The sequence below is a fragment of the Neoarius graeffei genome, chromosome 13, assembly GCF_027579695.1.
Source record: "Neoarius graeffei isolate fNeoGra1 chromosome 13, fNeoGra1.pri, whole genome shotgun sequence".
NCBI classification, from domain to species: Eukaryota; Metazoa; Chordata; class Actinopteri; order Siluriformes; family Ariidae; genus Neoarius; species Neoarius graeffei.
The window spans coordinates 57,048,179-57,063,162 of record NC_083581.1 but is presented as its reverse complement, the minus strand read 5'-3'; the positions used below and the strand labels follow the sequence as shown (position 1 = coordinate 57,063,162).

Sequence of the window (14,984 nt, the reverse complement as noted above, 5' to 3'; positions counted from 1 at the left end):
TTGGCTATTCCAAAACATTAGCTTTATTCTTCTTTAACCATTCTTTGGTAGAATGACTTGTGTGCTTAGGGTCGTTGTCTTGCTGCATGACCCACCTTCTTTTGAGATTCAGTTCATGGACAGATGTCCTGACATTTTCCTTTAGAATTCGCTGGTATTCAGAATTCATTGCTCCATCAATGATGGCAAGCCGTCCTGGCCCTGATGCGGCAAAACCAGCCCAAACCATGATACTACCGCTACCATGTTTCACAGATGGGATAAGGTTCTTATGCTAGAATGCAGTGTTTTTCCTTTCTCCAAACATAACACTTCTCATTTAAACCAAAAAGTTCTATTTTGGTCTCATCTGTCCACAAAACATTTTTCCAATAGCCTTCTGGCTTGTCCATGTGATCTTTAGCAAACTGCAGACGAGCAGCAATGTTCTTTTTGGAGAGCAGTGGCTTTCTCCTTGCAACCCTGCCATGCACACCATTGTTGTTCAGTGTTCTCCTGATGGTGGAATCATGAACATCAACATTAGCTAATGTGAGAGAGGCCTTCAGTTGCTTAGAAGTTACCCTGGGGTCCTTTGTGACCTCGCTGACTATTACACGCCTTGCTCTTGGAGTGATCTTTAGTGGTTGACCACTCCTGGGGAGGGTAACAATGGTCTTGAATTTCCTCCATTTGTACACAATCTGTCTGATTGTGGATTGGTGGAGTCCAAACTCTTTAGAGATGGTTTTGTAACCTTTTCCAGCCTGATGAGCGTCAACAACGCTATTTCTGAGGTCCTCAGAAATCTCCTTTGTTCGTGCCACAATACACTTCCACAAACATGTTGTGAAGATCAGACTTTGATAGATCCCTGTTCTTTAAATAAAACAGGGTGCCCACTCACACCCGATTGTCATCCCATTGATTGAAAACACCTGACTCTAATTTCACCTTCAAATTAACTGCCAATCCTAGAGGTTCACATACTTTCGCCACTCACAGATATGTAATATTGGATCATTTTCCTCAATAAATAAATGACCAAGTATAATATTTGTCTTATTTGTTTAACTGGGTTCTCTTGATCTACTTTTAAGACTTGTGTGAAAATCTGATGATGTTTTAGGTCATATTTATGCAGGAATATACAGTGAGAGTAAAAAGTATTTGATTCCTTGCTGATTTTGTTGGTTTGCCCACTAATAAAGACATGATCATTCTATACTTTTAATGGTAAATGTATTCTAACATGGAGAGACAGAATATCAAAAATAAAATCCAGAAAATAACTTTAAAGAATATATATTAATTGATTTGTATTTCATTGAGGGAAATAAGTATTTGATCCCCTAGTATGCATTAGGAGTTCTGACTTTCACAGACCAGACACTCCCAATCAACTTGTTACCTGAATTGAAGACACCTGTTCTAACTAATCACCTGTATGAAAGACACCTGTTCACAGAATCAGACAGATTCCAAACTCTCCAACATGGGTAAGACCAAACCAACTCTCTCAGGACCTCAGAGACAGGATTGTTGACCTGCACAAATCTGGAATGGGCTACAAAAACATTAGCAAGATGCTGGGTATTAAAGTAACAACCATTGGTGCAATTGTGAGAAAATTTAAGAAGTATAACATGACCATCAATAGACCTCGGTCTGGTGCTCCACAGAAGATTTCACCTCGTGGGGTGGCAATGATCATGAGAACTGTGAGAAATCGGCCTGCAACCACACAGCGGGAGTTAGTGAATGACCTCAAGGCAGCTGGGACCACAGTCACCAGGAAAACAATTGACAACACTTTGCTCCGCAATGGATTAAAATCCTGCAGTGCCCGAAAGGTACCCCTGCTTAAGAAGGCACATGTGGAGGCCCGCCTAAAGTATGCCAATGATCACCTCAAAGATGTACAAAGTGATTGGGAGAAGGTTCTGTGGTCAGACGAGACCAAAATTGAACTATTTGGCCTAAACTCTACTCGTCATGTGTGGAGGAAGAAAAATGCTGCCTATGACCCCAGGAACACTGTGCCCACCGTCAAGCATGGAGGTGGAAGCATTATGTTTTGGGGGTGTTTCTCTGCCAAGGGCACAGGGCTACTTCACCGCATCAGTGGGAAGATGGATGGAGCCATGTACCGTGCAGTCCTGAGGGACAACCTCCTCCCCTCTGCCAGGAAGTTGAAAATGGGCCGTGGTTGGGTCTTCCAACATGACAACGACCCGAAGCATACAGCAAAGGCAACAAAGGAGTGGCTCAAGAAGAACCACATTAAGGTCATGGAGTGGCCCAGCCAGTCTCCGGACCTCAATCCAATCGAAAATCTATGGAGGGAGCTGAAGGTCCGAGTTGCCAAGCGACAGCCCACCAACCTTAATGATTTAGAGAGGATCTGCAAAGAAGAGTGGGCCAAAATTCCCCCTGATATGTGTGCTAACCTTGTGGTTAACTACAACAAACGTCTGTCCGCTGTGCTTGCAAACAAAGGCTTTGCCACCAAGTATTAAGTGCTTTTGGCTAGAGGGATCAAATACTTATTTCCCTCAATGAAATAGAAATCAATTAAAATATATTCTTTCAAGTTATTTTCTGGATTTTCGTTTTGATATTCTGTCTCTCCATGTTAGAATACATCTACCGTTAAAGGAACAGTCCACCGTATTTCCATAATGAAATATGCTCTTACCTGAATTGAGACGAGCTGCTCCATACCTATCCAAGCTTTGCGCGACCTCCCAGTTAGTCAGACGCAGTCCGACGCGCTGTCACTCCTGTGAGCAATGTAGCTAGGCTCAGTATGGCCAATGGTATTTTTTGGGGGCTGTAGTTAGATGCGACCAAACTCTTCCGCGTTTTTCCTGTTTACATAGGTTTATATGACCAGTGATATGAAACAAGTTCAGTTGCACAAATTGAAACGTAGCGATTTTCTATGCTATGGAAAGTCCGCACTATAATGACAGGCGTACTAACACCTTCTGCGCGCTTCAGCAGCGCATTGATATCTGAGCTCCGTATCAATGCGCTGTCGAAGCGCGCAGAAGGTGTTAGTACGCCTGTCATTATAGTGCGGACTTTCCATAGCATAGAAAATCGCTACGTTTCAATTTGTGCAACTGAACTTGTTTCATATCACTGGTCATATAAACCTATGTAAACAGGAAAAACGCGGAAGAGTTTGGTCGCATCTAACTACAGCCCCCAAAAAATACCATTGGCCATACTGAGCCTAGCTACATTGCTCACAGGAGTGACAGCGCGTCGGACTGCGTCTGACTAACTGGGAGGTCGCGCAAAGTTCGGATAGGTACGGAGCAGCTCGTCTCAATTCAGGTAAGAGCATATTTCATTATGGAAATACGGTGGACTGTTCCTTTAAAAGTATAGAATGATCATGTCTTTATTAGTGGGCAAACCAACAAAATCAGCAAGGGATCAAATACTTTTTACTCTCACTGTAGAAAATTCTAAAGGGTTCACAAACTTTCAAGCACCACTGTAATAGATCAAGCTTTAAATATTTTTCTTTTCTGGTTGCACAGAAAAGCCAGAACATGGAAGTGGAATAGTGATTAGTGTAAATGTGTCATTAAACTAGTGAGGTCATTTAAGATGTAGTTTTCATGTTGGAGGTGTCTTAGCATCCACAGTCACAACTCAAAAGCAGTTGTGTAAATCAGAAAACATTTCACAATTATGCAGTGATAGGCTATGCTGGGAAAACAGGAAATAAATGTGAGTGTGGTAAAGGTTAAATATATAAAACAAGAAGAGGGGCATTTGATCTTGGTGACTTGGACTGTATCATGGTTGTTGGTGCTGGACAGGCTAGTTTGAATATTTGTGGAAGCTGCTGATGTCCTGCGATTTTCATGCATATTGTTATCTACAGTTTACACAGTATGGTACAAAAATAAGCTGTGGGCAGAAACACCTCGTTGATGTGAAAGGTTAAGTGAGAACAACTGGTTTGTGCTCACAGCAGCACTGGTCATTCGAATAACTGCTCTACAATCATGGTGAACATGAGAGAAACTCGGAAGACACAACACCGAGATGGATGGGTTACAATGGAAAACAACCACATTAAGTTCTACTCCTGTTTGTCAAGAACAGGAATCTGTCCCTCAAGGTCTGATGTGTTGTGCTTTCTGAGATGTTTTTCTGCTCAACACAGTTGTAATTTTACTGTTGAGGAATTTATTTAACTATTAGGAAAGCTGGGCACACTTTCTGCCTTCGGCACTTACATAGTGGTATGAGTTTGCAGCAGGGTTGTGTGTGCGCGTGTTTCCTGCCCCCCCCAAAAAATGCCCAGAAATGTGAATCACTGTATGATTGTATGGTTGTATGATGCCCTGTGATGTGTTTGCCTCTTATCCAGGGTGTATTCCTGTCTTGCACCCACAGTTCCCAATATAAACTCTGGATCCATGAGTTTCATGTGGATAAAGATGCCACTGAAGATTAATGAATGTAGGACTAGGTGTTCATTGTGGGACCACAAGCTACAGGTCTCGGGGGCCTTTCAAAGATCTCATCTCATCTCATTATCTCAAGCCGCTTTATCCTTCTACAGGGTCACAGGCAAGCTGGAGCCTATCCCAGCTGACTACGGGCGAAGGCGGGGTACACCCTGGACAAGTCGCCAGGTCATCACAGGGCTGACACATAGACACAGACAACCATTCACACTCACATTCACACCTATGGTCAATTTAGAGTCACCAGTTAACCTAACCTGCATGTCTTTGGACTGTGGGGGAAACCGGACCACCCGGAGGAAACCCACGCGGACACGGGGAGAACATGCAAACTCCACACAGAAAGGCCCTCGCCGGCCCCGGGGCTCGAACCCAGGACCTTCTTGCTGTGAGGCGACAGCGCTAACCACTACACCACCATGCCGCCCCGCCTTTCAAAGATGGTAACTTAAAAGCAAAATTGCAAGAAATGTAAGATTTTGATAGCATAGAAAAAAATCTACAGCTAATTCTATGCAAGTCACTTTTAAATTGGGGCAAGGGACGTATCCAGATAATGACATTTATTAAGTATCAGTATCTAGGCAGGTACTTCTGTATTTTCTGATCTGGTCCACTGATGTATTTTCTGCCATGAAGTCAGGTTGACTGACACAACCTAGATTATGCACGTGAGCCCAAGACACAAGTTACCTTAAACCCACTGTTGTCATGCAAGTTAGTCAAGTCAAGTTTATTTGTATAGCGCTTTTAACAATAAACATTGTCAAGTTGATTGTTGGCATAATTTGGCAACAGATACTTGGAGACTGTTGGACTTGTAACTAATTACATGCCTCGTTCTTGGTTAAACTAATTGAGACAGATCATAACAGGAAATTATGTGGTGTTCATGTGGAGGGGATGATGGTGTGACAGTGTGAGGCATGCGTGTGTTCCAGGTAACAGATGGTCCTCACTGTTATGTAAGATTCCAGTGGACGTTATGCTGATTAACGCCTAGGAGGTATCTTATTGCAACGGACAGAACATGATAAAAATGTACCATCTGATTACCACAAGCATGTAGCCCCTTAGTTTAAAATCAAAAGCTACACATTCGTATTGTTTCATTTACTAAGTATTGCACTTATTGATCAAGCCAATAATTATCTTTATTTTGCTTTATAATTTCTAGTCATTTCTGGACTTGGGCATTGAAACATCTCGTTTTGAACATATCTGTGAAGATACTCAGTCGTCCAGGTACATAGTAATCTGTGGTTGGTAGAAGAGAGCAACTGGACTTGCTTGAAAAGTCTTGAAGACGTTTCGCCTCTCGTCCGAAAGGCATCATCAGTTCTGTCTGTCTAATAGGGAGTATCAAGTATTTATCCTCTCATGGATCATAATAGAATCCAAATCAGAATGCTGATGGCTGCATTGAAGGTGGCTGATAGATGTCATAGACACCCACCATCTTCACAGATATGTTTCTACACACTTTGGGATGAGTTCCCTTCGACTAGTGCGGGAGTATGAGAGGACTTCCAGAAAACTGGCAGACATCTTAGCCAGAGAGGATCGTTCAATTTTGTCAGCCTGGAACGACCATCACTGAACAGAGGTGGGTGTCTATGACATCTATCAGCCACCTTCAATGCAGCCATCAGCATTCTGATTTGGATTCTATTATGATCCATGAGAGGATAAATACTTGATACTCCCTATTAGACAGACAGAACTGATGATGCCTTTCGGACGAGAGGCGAAACGTCTTCAAGACTTTTCAAGCAAGTCCAGTTGCTCTCTTCTACCAACCACATCTCGTTTTGAAAAACATTGTGTTACTACAGTACCAGTCAAAAATTAGGACACACCGACCCAGTCATGGGTTTTTTCTTTATTTTGACTATGTTCTACGTTGTACAACAATACTGAAGACATCAAAACTATGAAATGACATATGGAATTGTGTGTGAAACAAAAAAAATTGTTAAAAACAGCAACAACAATATGCTTCATATTGTAGATTCTTCAAAGTAGCCACTGTTTACCTTCATGACGCTCTGCACACTTGGCATTATCTTAACCAGCTTCATGAGGTAGTCACCTGGAACGCTTTTCAATTAACAGGTTGCCTTGTCAAAAGTTAATTAGTGCAATTTCTTGCCTTCTTAATGTCTTTGAGATCAAACAGTATATAATAAATAATAAACATACAGTAAATAGCCCTATTCCATAACTGCAGTAATCCATATTGTGTCAAGAACCGCTCAACTAAGTAAAGAGAAACAACAGTCCATTATTTTAAGACATGAAGTGCCTTTAAATTAATCATTTAAAAAAACAGCATTGAATTACAAACTGTCAATTGTGACTGGTACTGTATATGAAATTTCTACTGTGCACCACAAATGCTATGATCTTTTTCTGTCTCCCACTGCTAACAAGTAAACTCCATATTAAGAATGCTTGTCCACAGCAATGTGTAAACCAAAAATTTAATCAGGACCAGGCTTCATCACTGTCTGAAGTCACCTGCTCTAAATATAGGAGCACTTGTAGCTTGATGTGTCTCTGTTGTGCTAAGGCACAGTTGGTGGGCTCGAGACTCGTCCATGTCTGCTCTCCTCTGCACTGTGGTGGATCTTTCTGAAGCGGGTCACGTTGATCTTGTCCTTTACTTCGACCTTATACACAATTAAAGCAGCCTGCATTTGCACGCTGATGTAAACACTAATGAACACTGTCTGTGCTTTCCTAGAAGTTGTGATATTTAATGCTTGCAAGACAGAATGCTTTCAGATGAGACACTACACACTAACTCTTCAGCTTGTAGGGCTTCTTGGCCTTCTCCTGACCATTGCAGACATCCTTGCATCACTGCAAGCACTGGGATATCACTTTTCACCTTCTTTTTCTGGTTCGGCACACGATCAACCATCAGCGCTCAGACAGATCAGTATTGGTTTTATTACTTCCCTGTGTGGTATTTGTGTGCTAGCTTTGTTTCTCATCAGGCTTTGAACATTTGCCCGATTTGTTCAATTACTTTTTCGAGCTTTTCCAGTTCAGGAGCCAGCAAGATGTTCTGATGATCTGTTCCTGCTACTTGTTTCTTCAGGTCTTCACACAGATGTAGAGACTCCTCAAACTCCATTCTCTTCATTTGTTCATGCTACCTGGCCTTCATGTGTCTTGCTTATTTATAGATAAGAAGATAGATATATGTTGATACTGGATTGATCCCTTCATTTCAGATAATATAGTTTTGATGACATATTGAAGCTGATGTCACATTAGTGTTGAAGGGAGAGAAATGGCTACTTTGTAGGTGGTGAACTAGTTTTTGTGCTCTCATTTAGGTCTCTTGTACATCATCTTCCTCCAGTGACCTCTGTAACCCAAAAGGTTCCTCCAGTGCTGCCTGGAAGTCACTCTTAATCCAGAGACTTTTACATTTGCTCTAATGGACTGTCTTGCCTGCTTAACCAAGCCACTCACTCAGGACAGTACTTTCCTCTGTTAAAGAGAAAACAGAAAGGATCATTAATTTTTTTTTTTACAAGTCCGAAATCAGTAGTTCTATAAATGTAATAATGGACAGTGAGTATTTTTGATTTTTCGTTTGGGTACAAATTTGAGAGTGATGGCCTCCATTTTGATGGTGGAACTCAAACTCTCCTCCCCCATTGTTCTAAATTAGCTCAGCGAGGCCAGCACCAAATAGGGTCAGACCAGCACACGCCATTGTGTCTTGTGTTCTATATCAGTAAGCCCATGGTGACACTGGACATGCCTGGAAAGTAAATCAATTCCGCATTGCTGGCATGGCATTACAACCAGGGACACTCAGTCAGAGGTTGGACAGAGGTCGTTGATTAACTGCAACCCAACTCTCTGGTGAAACAAGAGGACTTAATCCTCAATCACCTGGGCTGGCATCTCAGCGATGCATATGCTCTTGACAGCAACCATTCCTAACAAAGCGGTGAGGGAGGGAGGAGGTGGATAGATGGAGGTTATTTATAATGGGGGGATGGGAGCTATACTGGGAAAGAATACCGAACAACTGGTATGGGGTTCCTTTGAGCCACCACATGACCCAACACCACACGACCCAACACCACACCTGCTTTTGTCAATGCTATTTGGGGTAGAAAGGGTTTAACAGGCTTATTTCAAAGGGGCCACACACAAAATCACGGCTGTGTTTGTGGACACACGTTGGACACACGCCACACAACAGGCTAGATGTACCTCAGGCATTCTTTACATAGCTCTTTAAACTGGCATACATACAAATACACGTTCAACTGTTCAGCACCTGGCTTAGAACTAACTCAGAAACACCCAAATATACAAATTGTAGGATGCTACACTAAACGTTTTCTTTCCTGCCTCAACTGAAAATGTTGCTAGTTATTCATCTTGCCTTAATCAAATACCCGAAGGTTTATTATTATTTTCCTCATGAGTTTGGCCCTGCAGAATATCTACAGCATGGTGGTGATCATTATCTGCTTATCACTCATATCTTCCAGGTGACCAAGCAGACCAGCATGAAAGAAGTCATGATCTCAGGGTCAAGACACTATAGTCAGTGCAAGAGTAGAGAGACAAAGAAAAAGAGATCAAAGATTATTTAACTTTTGGGTTGGCTAACCTGTATTGCATGTGTTCATTATCCAGAAAGCTTAGAAGTTTCTCTGCAGCCTCATTGTCTTATTTGTCCTTCAGAATGGTAGAAGGGTTCAAGATTCATTAGCTGGAAAAACAGAACAAAGTTTGAATCAAACCTTAAGGTTTATAAGGGATAAAATGATACAAGATTTGGGTGGTGCAGTGGTTACACTGTTGCCTTACAGCAAGGAGGTTTCAGGTTCGAACCCCATGGCTGATGGGGCCTTTCTGGGTGGAGTTTGCATATTCTCCGTGTCTGTGTGGGTTTCCTCTGGGTGCTCTGGTTTCCCTCCACAGTTCAAAGACATGCAGATTGAGTAAAATACCCAGCGACTGGGGTTGTACAAGACAGTGCATACTTAGCGCTGGTCCCAAGCCCGGATAGATTGGGGAGGGTTGTGTCAGGAAGGGCATCTGGTGTAAAACCTGTGCCAAAAAACGAAGGCCCAGTGTGAGATTAGTGTGAGCTAAACTGGTTTATGAACCTTCTGAAAATCTCATCTTATCTCATTATCTCTAGCCACTTTATCCTGTTCTACAGGGTCGCAGGCAAGCTGGAGCCTATCCCAGCTGACTACAAGCGAAAGGCGGGGTACACCCTGGACAAGTCGCCAGGTCATCACAGGGCTGACACATAGACACAGACAACCATTCACATTCACACCTACGGTCAATTTAGAGTCACCAGTTAACCTAACCTGCATGTCTTTGGACTGCGGGGGAAACCGGAGCACCCGGAGGAAACCCACGCGGACATGGGGAGAACATGCAAACTCCACACAGAAAGGCCCTCGCTGGCCACGGGGCTCGAACCCGGACCTTCTTGCTGTGAGGCGACAGCACTAACCACTACACCACTGTGCTGCCCCCTTCTGAAAATGAAATCAATTAAAACTTGATTTTTCCTGTTTGTTTTTAACTCAACATGTCCTTTAAATTAAAATAGCAGGAAAACTTAAACCTCACCACTGTTTAAACTTGGTACACATAATTTGGGTATAAAATCCCATCCTGTAGATGCAAAGGTCCTCCAGAACGCCACTGGTGAAGGACCGGAGACACGTCCATCATACCTAAGGAGCAGTAGGTTACAAGGTACCCACTTAAATGTCTAAATACAGATGTGATGTTTTGTTGGCACTAGCAGTAGTTCCAAGTGTTTCTTGTAGGTCTGCATTACAGAAATGCTGCAGCATTCAAAGTGAGACTGACTGCTCCTAAGATTCTCCTGGGAAAATGTGTGAAAAGTTCATCATTATCCAATCAGCAAAGAGGTGATCAACCAACACTGTTAGGACCACAAGAAGAAGCACTCGCGTTATAGTTCTGCTGAACCAAAGTGATGGTCTATAGACTCTTACCTTGCTGAACTTTGGTGCTGCTGATGAGAGTGGAGCCAGCACAGACTTAAAGTGATGTTCATGGGTGACGTTACCTAAACATCACTGCAAGTCTTAACTGCCTCGCTCTCCAACAATAATGTGGGCATTATGGATCCATGAAAATGTTCTCAATTAAATATGAATTTATATTCATATATACATACCAATGTAATACACCTATTCAACATACAGCTACACTTTAATGTTGCTTTGCCATTTTGCATCTGATTTAATCCGCAAATCAATTTTGTCTTTCCAATTTTTGTATTCGAACCCAACTGTGATGAATTGCTTATTCAGGATGAAGCCCCTTTCTTCTTCTTTTGCTTCCCTCTAAGCTCCACTCCAGCTATAGGATATGTATTAAATATACTATGAACCTTGTATCAAATGTCTTTAACAGAAAGTTTACTGTTTCTTTAGATACAATAGGACATAATTATTTAGATGTATATTGAACTTATTGTGAAATTAATACATCAGCTCCATTCTTGAACAGTCTTATTAACTTGCAAGACGATGTTTGGAAGATTTCCACAATAGTCTCATTTAGAGGTCTTCGTCTCAGCATAGTAAACCAGCTCAAGCTAGGTCTTGTAATTGCATTTCTTTTCACATTTTGGTCTAAAACTGGTACACTTTGCTCAGGTACCTGTAGAGTTGGCAGTTGATAGTTTTGTTGTTTTGTGGCCTTTGAGAATATGCACACCTCCTCTGTTATAGATATTATTCCCAGAGGCTTCCATCAGCACAATAAAAATACATCCCTGGAGATCAAAATCTTTAGCAGTTATCATGATTTAATCTCACTTACACTACCGTTCAAAAGTTTGGGGTCACCCAGACAATTTTGTGTTTTCCATGAAAAAAGTCACACTTTTATTTACCACCATAAGTTGTAAAATAAATAGAAAATATAGTCAAGACATTTTTCTGGCCATTTTGAGCATTTAATCGACCCCACAAATGTGATGCTCCAGAAACTCAATCTGCTCAAAGGAAGGTCAGTTTTATAGCTTCTCTAAAGAGCTAAACTGTTTTCAGCTGTGCTAACATGATTGTACAAGGGTTTTCTAATCATCCATTAGCCTTCTGAGGCAATGAGCAAACACATTGTACCATTAGAACACTGGAGTGAGAGTTGCTGGAAATGGGCCTCTATACACCTATGGAGATATTGCACCAAAAACCAGACATTTGCAGCTAGAATAGTCATTTACCACACTAGCAATGTATAGAGTGTATTTCTGATTAGTTTAAAGTGATCTTCATTGAAAAGAACAGTGCTTTTCTTTCAAAAATAAGGAAATTTCAAAGTGACCCCAAACTTTTGAACGGTAGTGTATACAGAATGAGCTCACCTACTCAATGAAGTCAATGTAGTCCAAAGCCAAAGTCAATAAAAGTCCATTCAATCCCATCTGTTATATTCCTCCTTTTCTAAGATGAATATGTGCTGGTTTAAAAATGGCTGGAGTTTGTCAGTTGTGAAATTGATGCACAACTGCTCAAAACTGTAAAGAGAAACAAGCTAAAAAATAATATACAGTACATCATGCACAAATAGTGTATTCCTTTTATTAGATCCTACAGAATGTGTTGGTGAACTCCCTATAGGATTTTCCTAAACAATAACAAAAGAAAGCACTCACCTCAAGGAGCTCAAATCCGGCAATGTTGAGAAGTCCGATGGTGGTCTATGAATTGGTGAAGGAGGGATGTGTGGAGTGACTTACTGGTTCTGCGTACAAACTATTGAAACATGCGTTCATCAGTAGCTTTGTTCAGTGTGTCATCAGTGTAGGTAACCTGTAAATACAGAATTTAAAAAAAATATATTTTATGAACTTGCCCTGCACAGAGAGATAAAAGGTGAGAAGAAAAGGAGAGACCTACAGTCATGATGCAATTTATTATTAACCTCACACGTAATTATAAGATAAGCCTTTGTCTCCATTCATCTTGGGCAAATGAGAGTCTGACATGAATACACATAAAATCAAAAAACACATTTACACACTACAAAAAAACCCTCACCCATACATAGACATACAATCAAAAACACATTTACACACTACAAAAAAAACAACACACACACACCAGTTCTTCCAATACATTCACCCCCCCCCCCCCAACCCCCTCACCAGTTCTTGTTAATTATACACCGGGATTAGCGTGAAATAAAAAAGTGGACATTGGTTTACGTTTTAGCATGTCATTTTGTGCACTGTCAGCTATGGAATAGATATAAGGTCAAGCATCTGAGCTCACTCTTATAATCAGAGATGACATCAGTAGTGTAGACTGGTCACCATTTGTTAGGGTTCTCTGTCACACAGAACAGCCGTGAGGAGGTCCCTAGGGAGGATGCACGAAGAAGGGGACCACATAGACATGAAGACGAAATTGTTCAGAGAAGAAAAGCTAATAAATGAACAGTGATATGAAAAAGCACTAGTTGGTATTTGTATATATTCTGATGTGTCAGATGATCTCCATTTTATTAGGCTTCAAGAGCTGTTTAACAATTAAACTTATTTCAGTATTTCATTTCTGTCTTAAGCCAGTGTGAATCTAACTCACACAAATCATCCATGCAAACCTATTACAGTAATAGGGCTTTAAAAAATTGCTACACCAATAGTGTCATACTACAGTATTTATATCATAGCATATTTTTACTTATCAGTTCCCAATTCCAGTTCATTGACATTTGGCAGTTATGTGGTATACTTTTACCATGTTTATGTTTACTTTGTCGTATTATGTGTTCAATCTTAAAATGATATAATTTAGCCTACTAACCCTTCCATCTTTCCATCCGTTTCCTTTGTTTTAATCTCCACAATGAGGCCTCCATCTGATCAGGGGTCCAGACTTGTACCTTTCTTGCAAACAGAGAGCAAAATGTCAGTAGCTAAAACAACACTGAGAAAGATTTCCATTATTTATGGTTTTACATCATTAGATAACACGATATAACAAATAGGCTATACTGTTACATCCTGCGCATGTATATCAAAATGGTAAATGATAAAAACACATTTTTATATTTTGCACAGAAAACTAACAAAATGGTTAATATTAAATTTAAATTCAATTAGAGACGGTGCCGATCCATTGAACATGACCGGGTCAATATCAGCGAAACGGCAGATCGGATACTGGAGGGGAGAAAAGAACTAAGCTGATCTGATCCTACAAATCTATCCTGAAATATCAGAGAAACTAAAGCAGGTTAAAGTAGGTCACATGATAACGACACACTGACCAATGTTAACGTAGCTTATGTAAAAAAAAAAAAGAAGTAAATTATATTTATATTTAATAATTTTATTTTTTTTCATATGTGCAATCTACGTGATTTTTGTGTGAAATTAAATTTAAAAAGCTGCAGTTCCGTGTGTCATGGATCGATATCGGATGACGCACAAAATCGGTATTGCTATCGGAAAAGTATAAAGCAGTAACCTATTGTGGTAGGTCTATAGGCTACAGAGCCCCTAAAGTCCCAGAAGGTGGTTAACCCCCCCAAAAAAAACCTCGTGTACGTGTTATTATCATGTAATAACAAAATAATAACATGTGCACACAATATTAAAACAAAACAAACCTTTTCAGGGCTGTCGGGCTCCATGATTGGCCTATATAGTATTGAAGAAAACATTTAATTTTTATCTTTATTTGAAAAACGCAAACGTGCAAGCCGCACGTCATTTTATTGTTCATTCTAAAAGGTCGAAGATCTCTGTGCTTCCAAACGCTGCCTGAGTCTCAGGTTGATGAGACAGTACCGTCCAAACCCTGCAGTGTGCACAGCTCCAGGCCGCGCCGCACTCCTTCTCACTCTGCTCCACAAAGCGGGACACAGTAAACACTCCTGATGTCCTCAGACACACCTGCACACATGTCCAAGTCAGAGAGCAAATATAACACTTCGGAAAGAATGTCGCATCTCCTGCAGGAACAGCCTTAAAATAAAGATATTGTAATTGATATGAACGTTCGAGTCTCAAAACCACATCCCCTGTGTGTGTGTGTGTGTGTGTGAGGGTAGCTAATTGCGCAGTGGAGTGCACGTGGGTACTGACCTGCGTTAGGCTCCCGGTGGCTCGGCTTGCCCCAGGCGCGCGCTCTGACCCTCTTTTATTGTCTCCCTCAAGGTCAGAGCGGGGCAGAAAGGGGAGACGCGCGCGCGCGCTCTGACCCGCCAGCTCCGCGCTCATTGGCTGTGCGCGCGCACAAAAGGCCAGCGGCATTTTTATCTGCGCTCCGCTCTCTACTGTACCGCCGACTATTTTTAAAAGCCGACTGATGTTCGCCGTGTGGTGCGCATTTCTACACATTGCAATCAAGGTTAAACCGAGACCCTGACAAAACACGCTAACATGAAAGCAGCCATCAATTAGCACAACGCAGGGGCGCAGATAGGATTTTTGAACTGGGGGGGGGACTGAGCTGT

General features: G+C 41.4%; 1 long non-coding RNA gene across 4 annotated transcripts; it reads right to left on the bottom strand.

Annotated features, from left to right (window-relative positions):
• Positions 1–6,291: 6,291 nt before the first annotated feature.
• LOC132896192 (uncharacterized) lies at positions 6,292–14,669 on the bottom strand. 4 transcript variants are annotated; one of them, XR_009655961.1, is made up of 9 exons: positions 14,614–14,669; positions 14,136–14,421; positions 13,328–13,410; positions 12,794–12,880; positions 12,175–12,331; positions 11,884–12,036; positions 9,324–9,566; positions 9,124–9,225; positions 6,292–7,979 (listed from the first exon to the last, which is right to left on the bottom strand). It is a non-coding gene; the product is annotated as an uncharacterized LOC132896192 (long non-coding RNA). The 4 variants fall into 4 exon arrangements; XR_009655959.1 differs by having other exon boundaries at positions 13,328–13,406; XR_009655960.1 differs by lacking the exon at positions 9,324–9,566 and having other exon boundaries at positions 13,328–13,406.
• Positions 14,670–14,984: the final 315 nt, after the last annotated feature.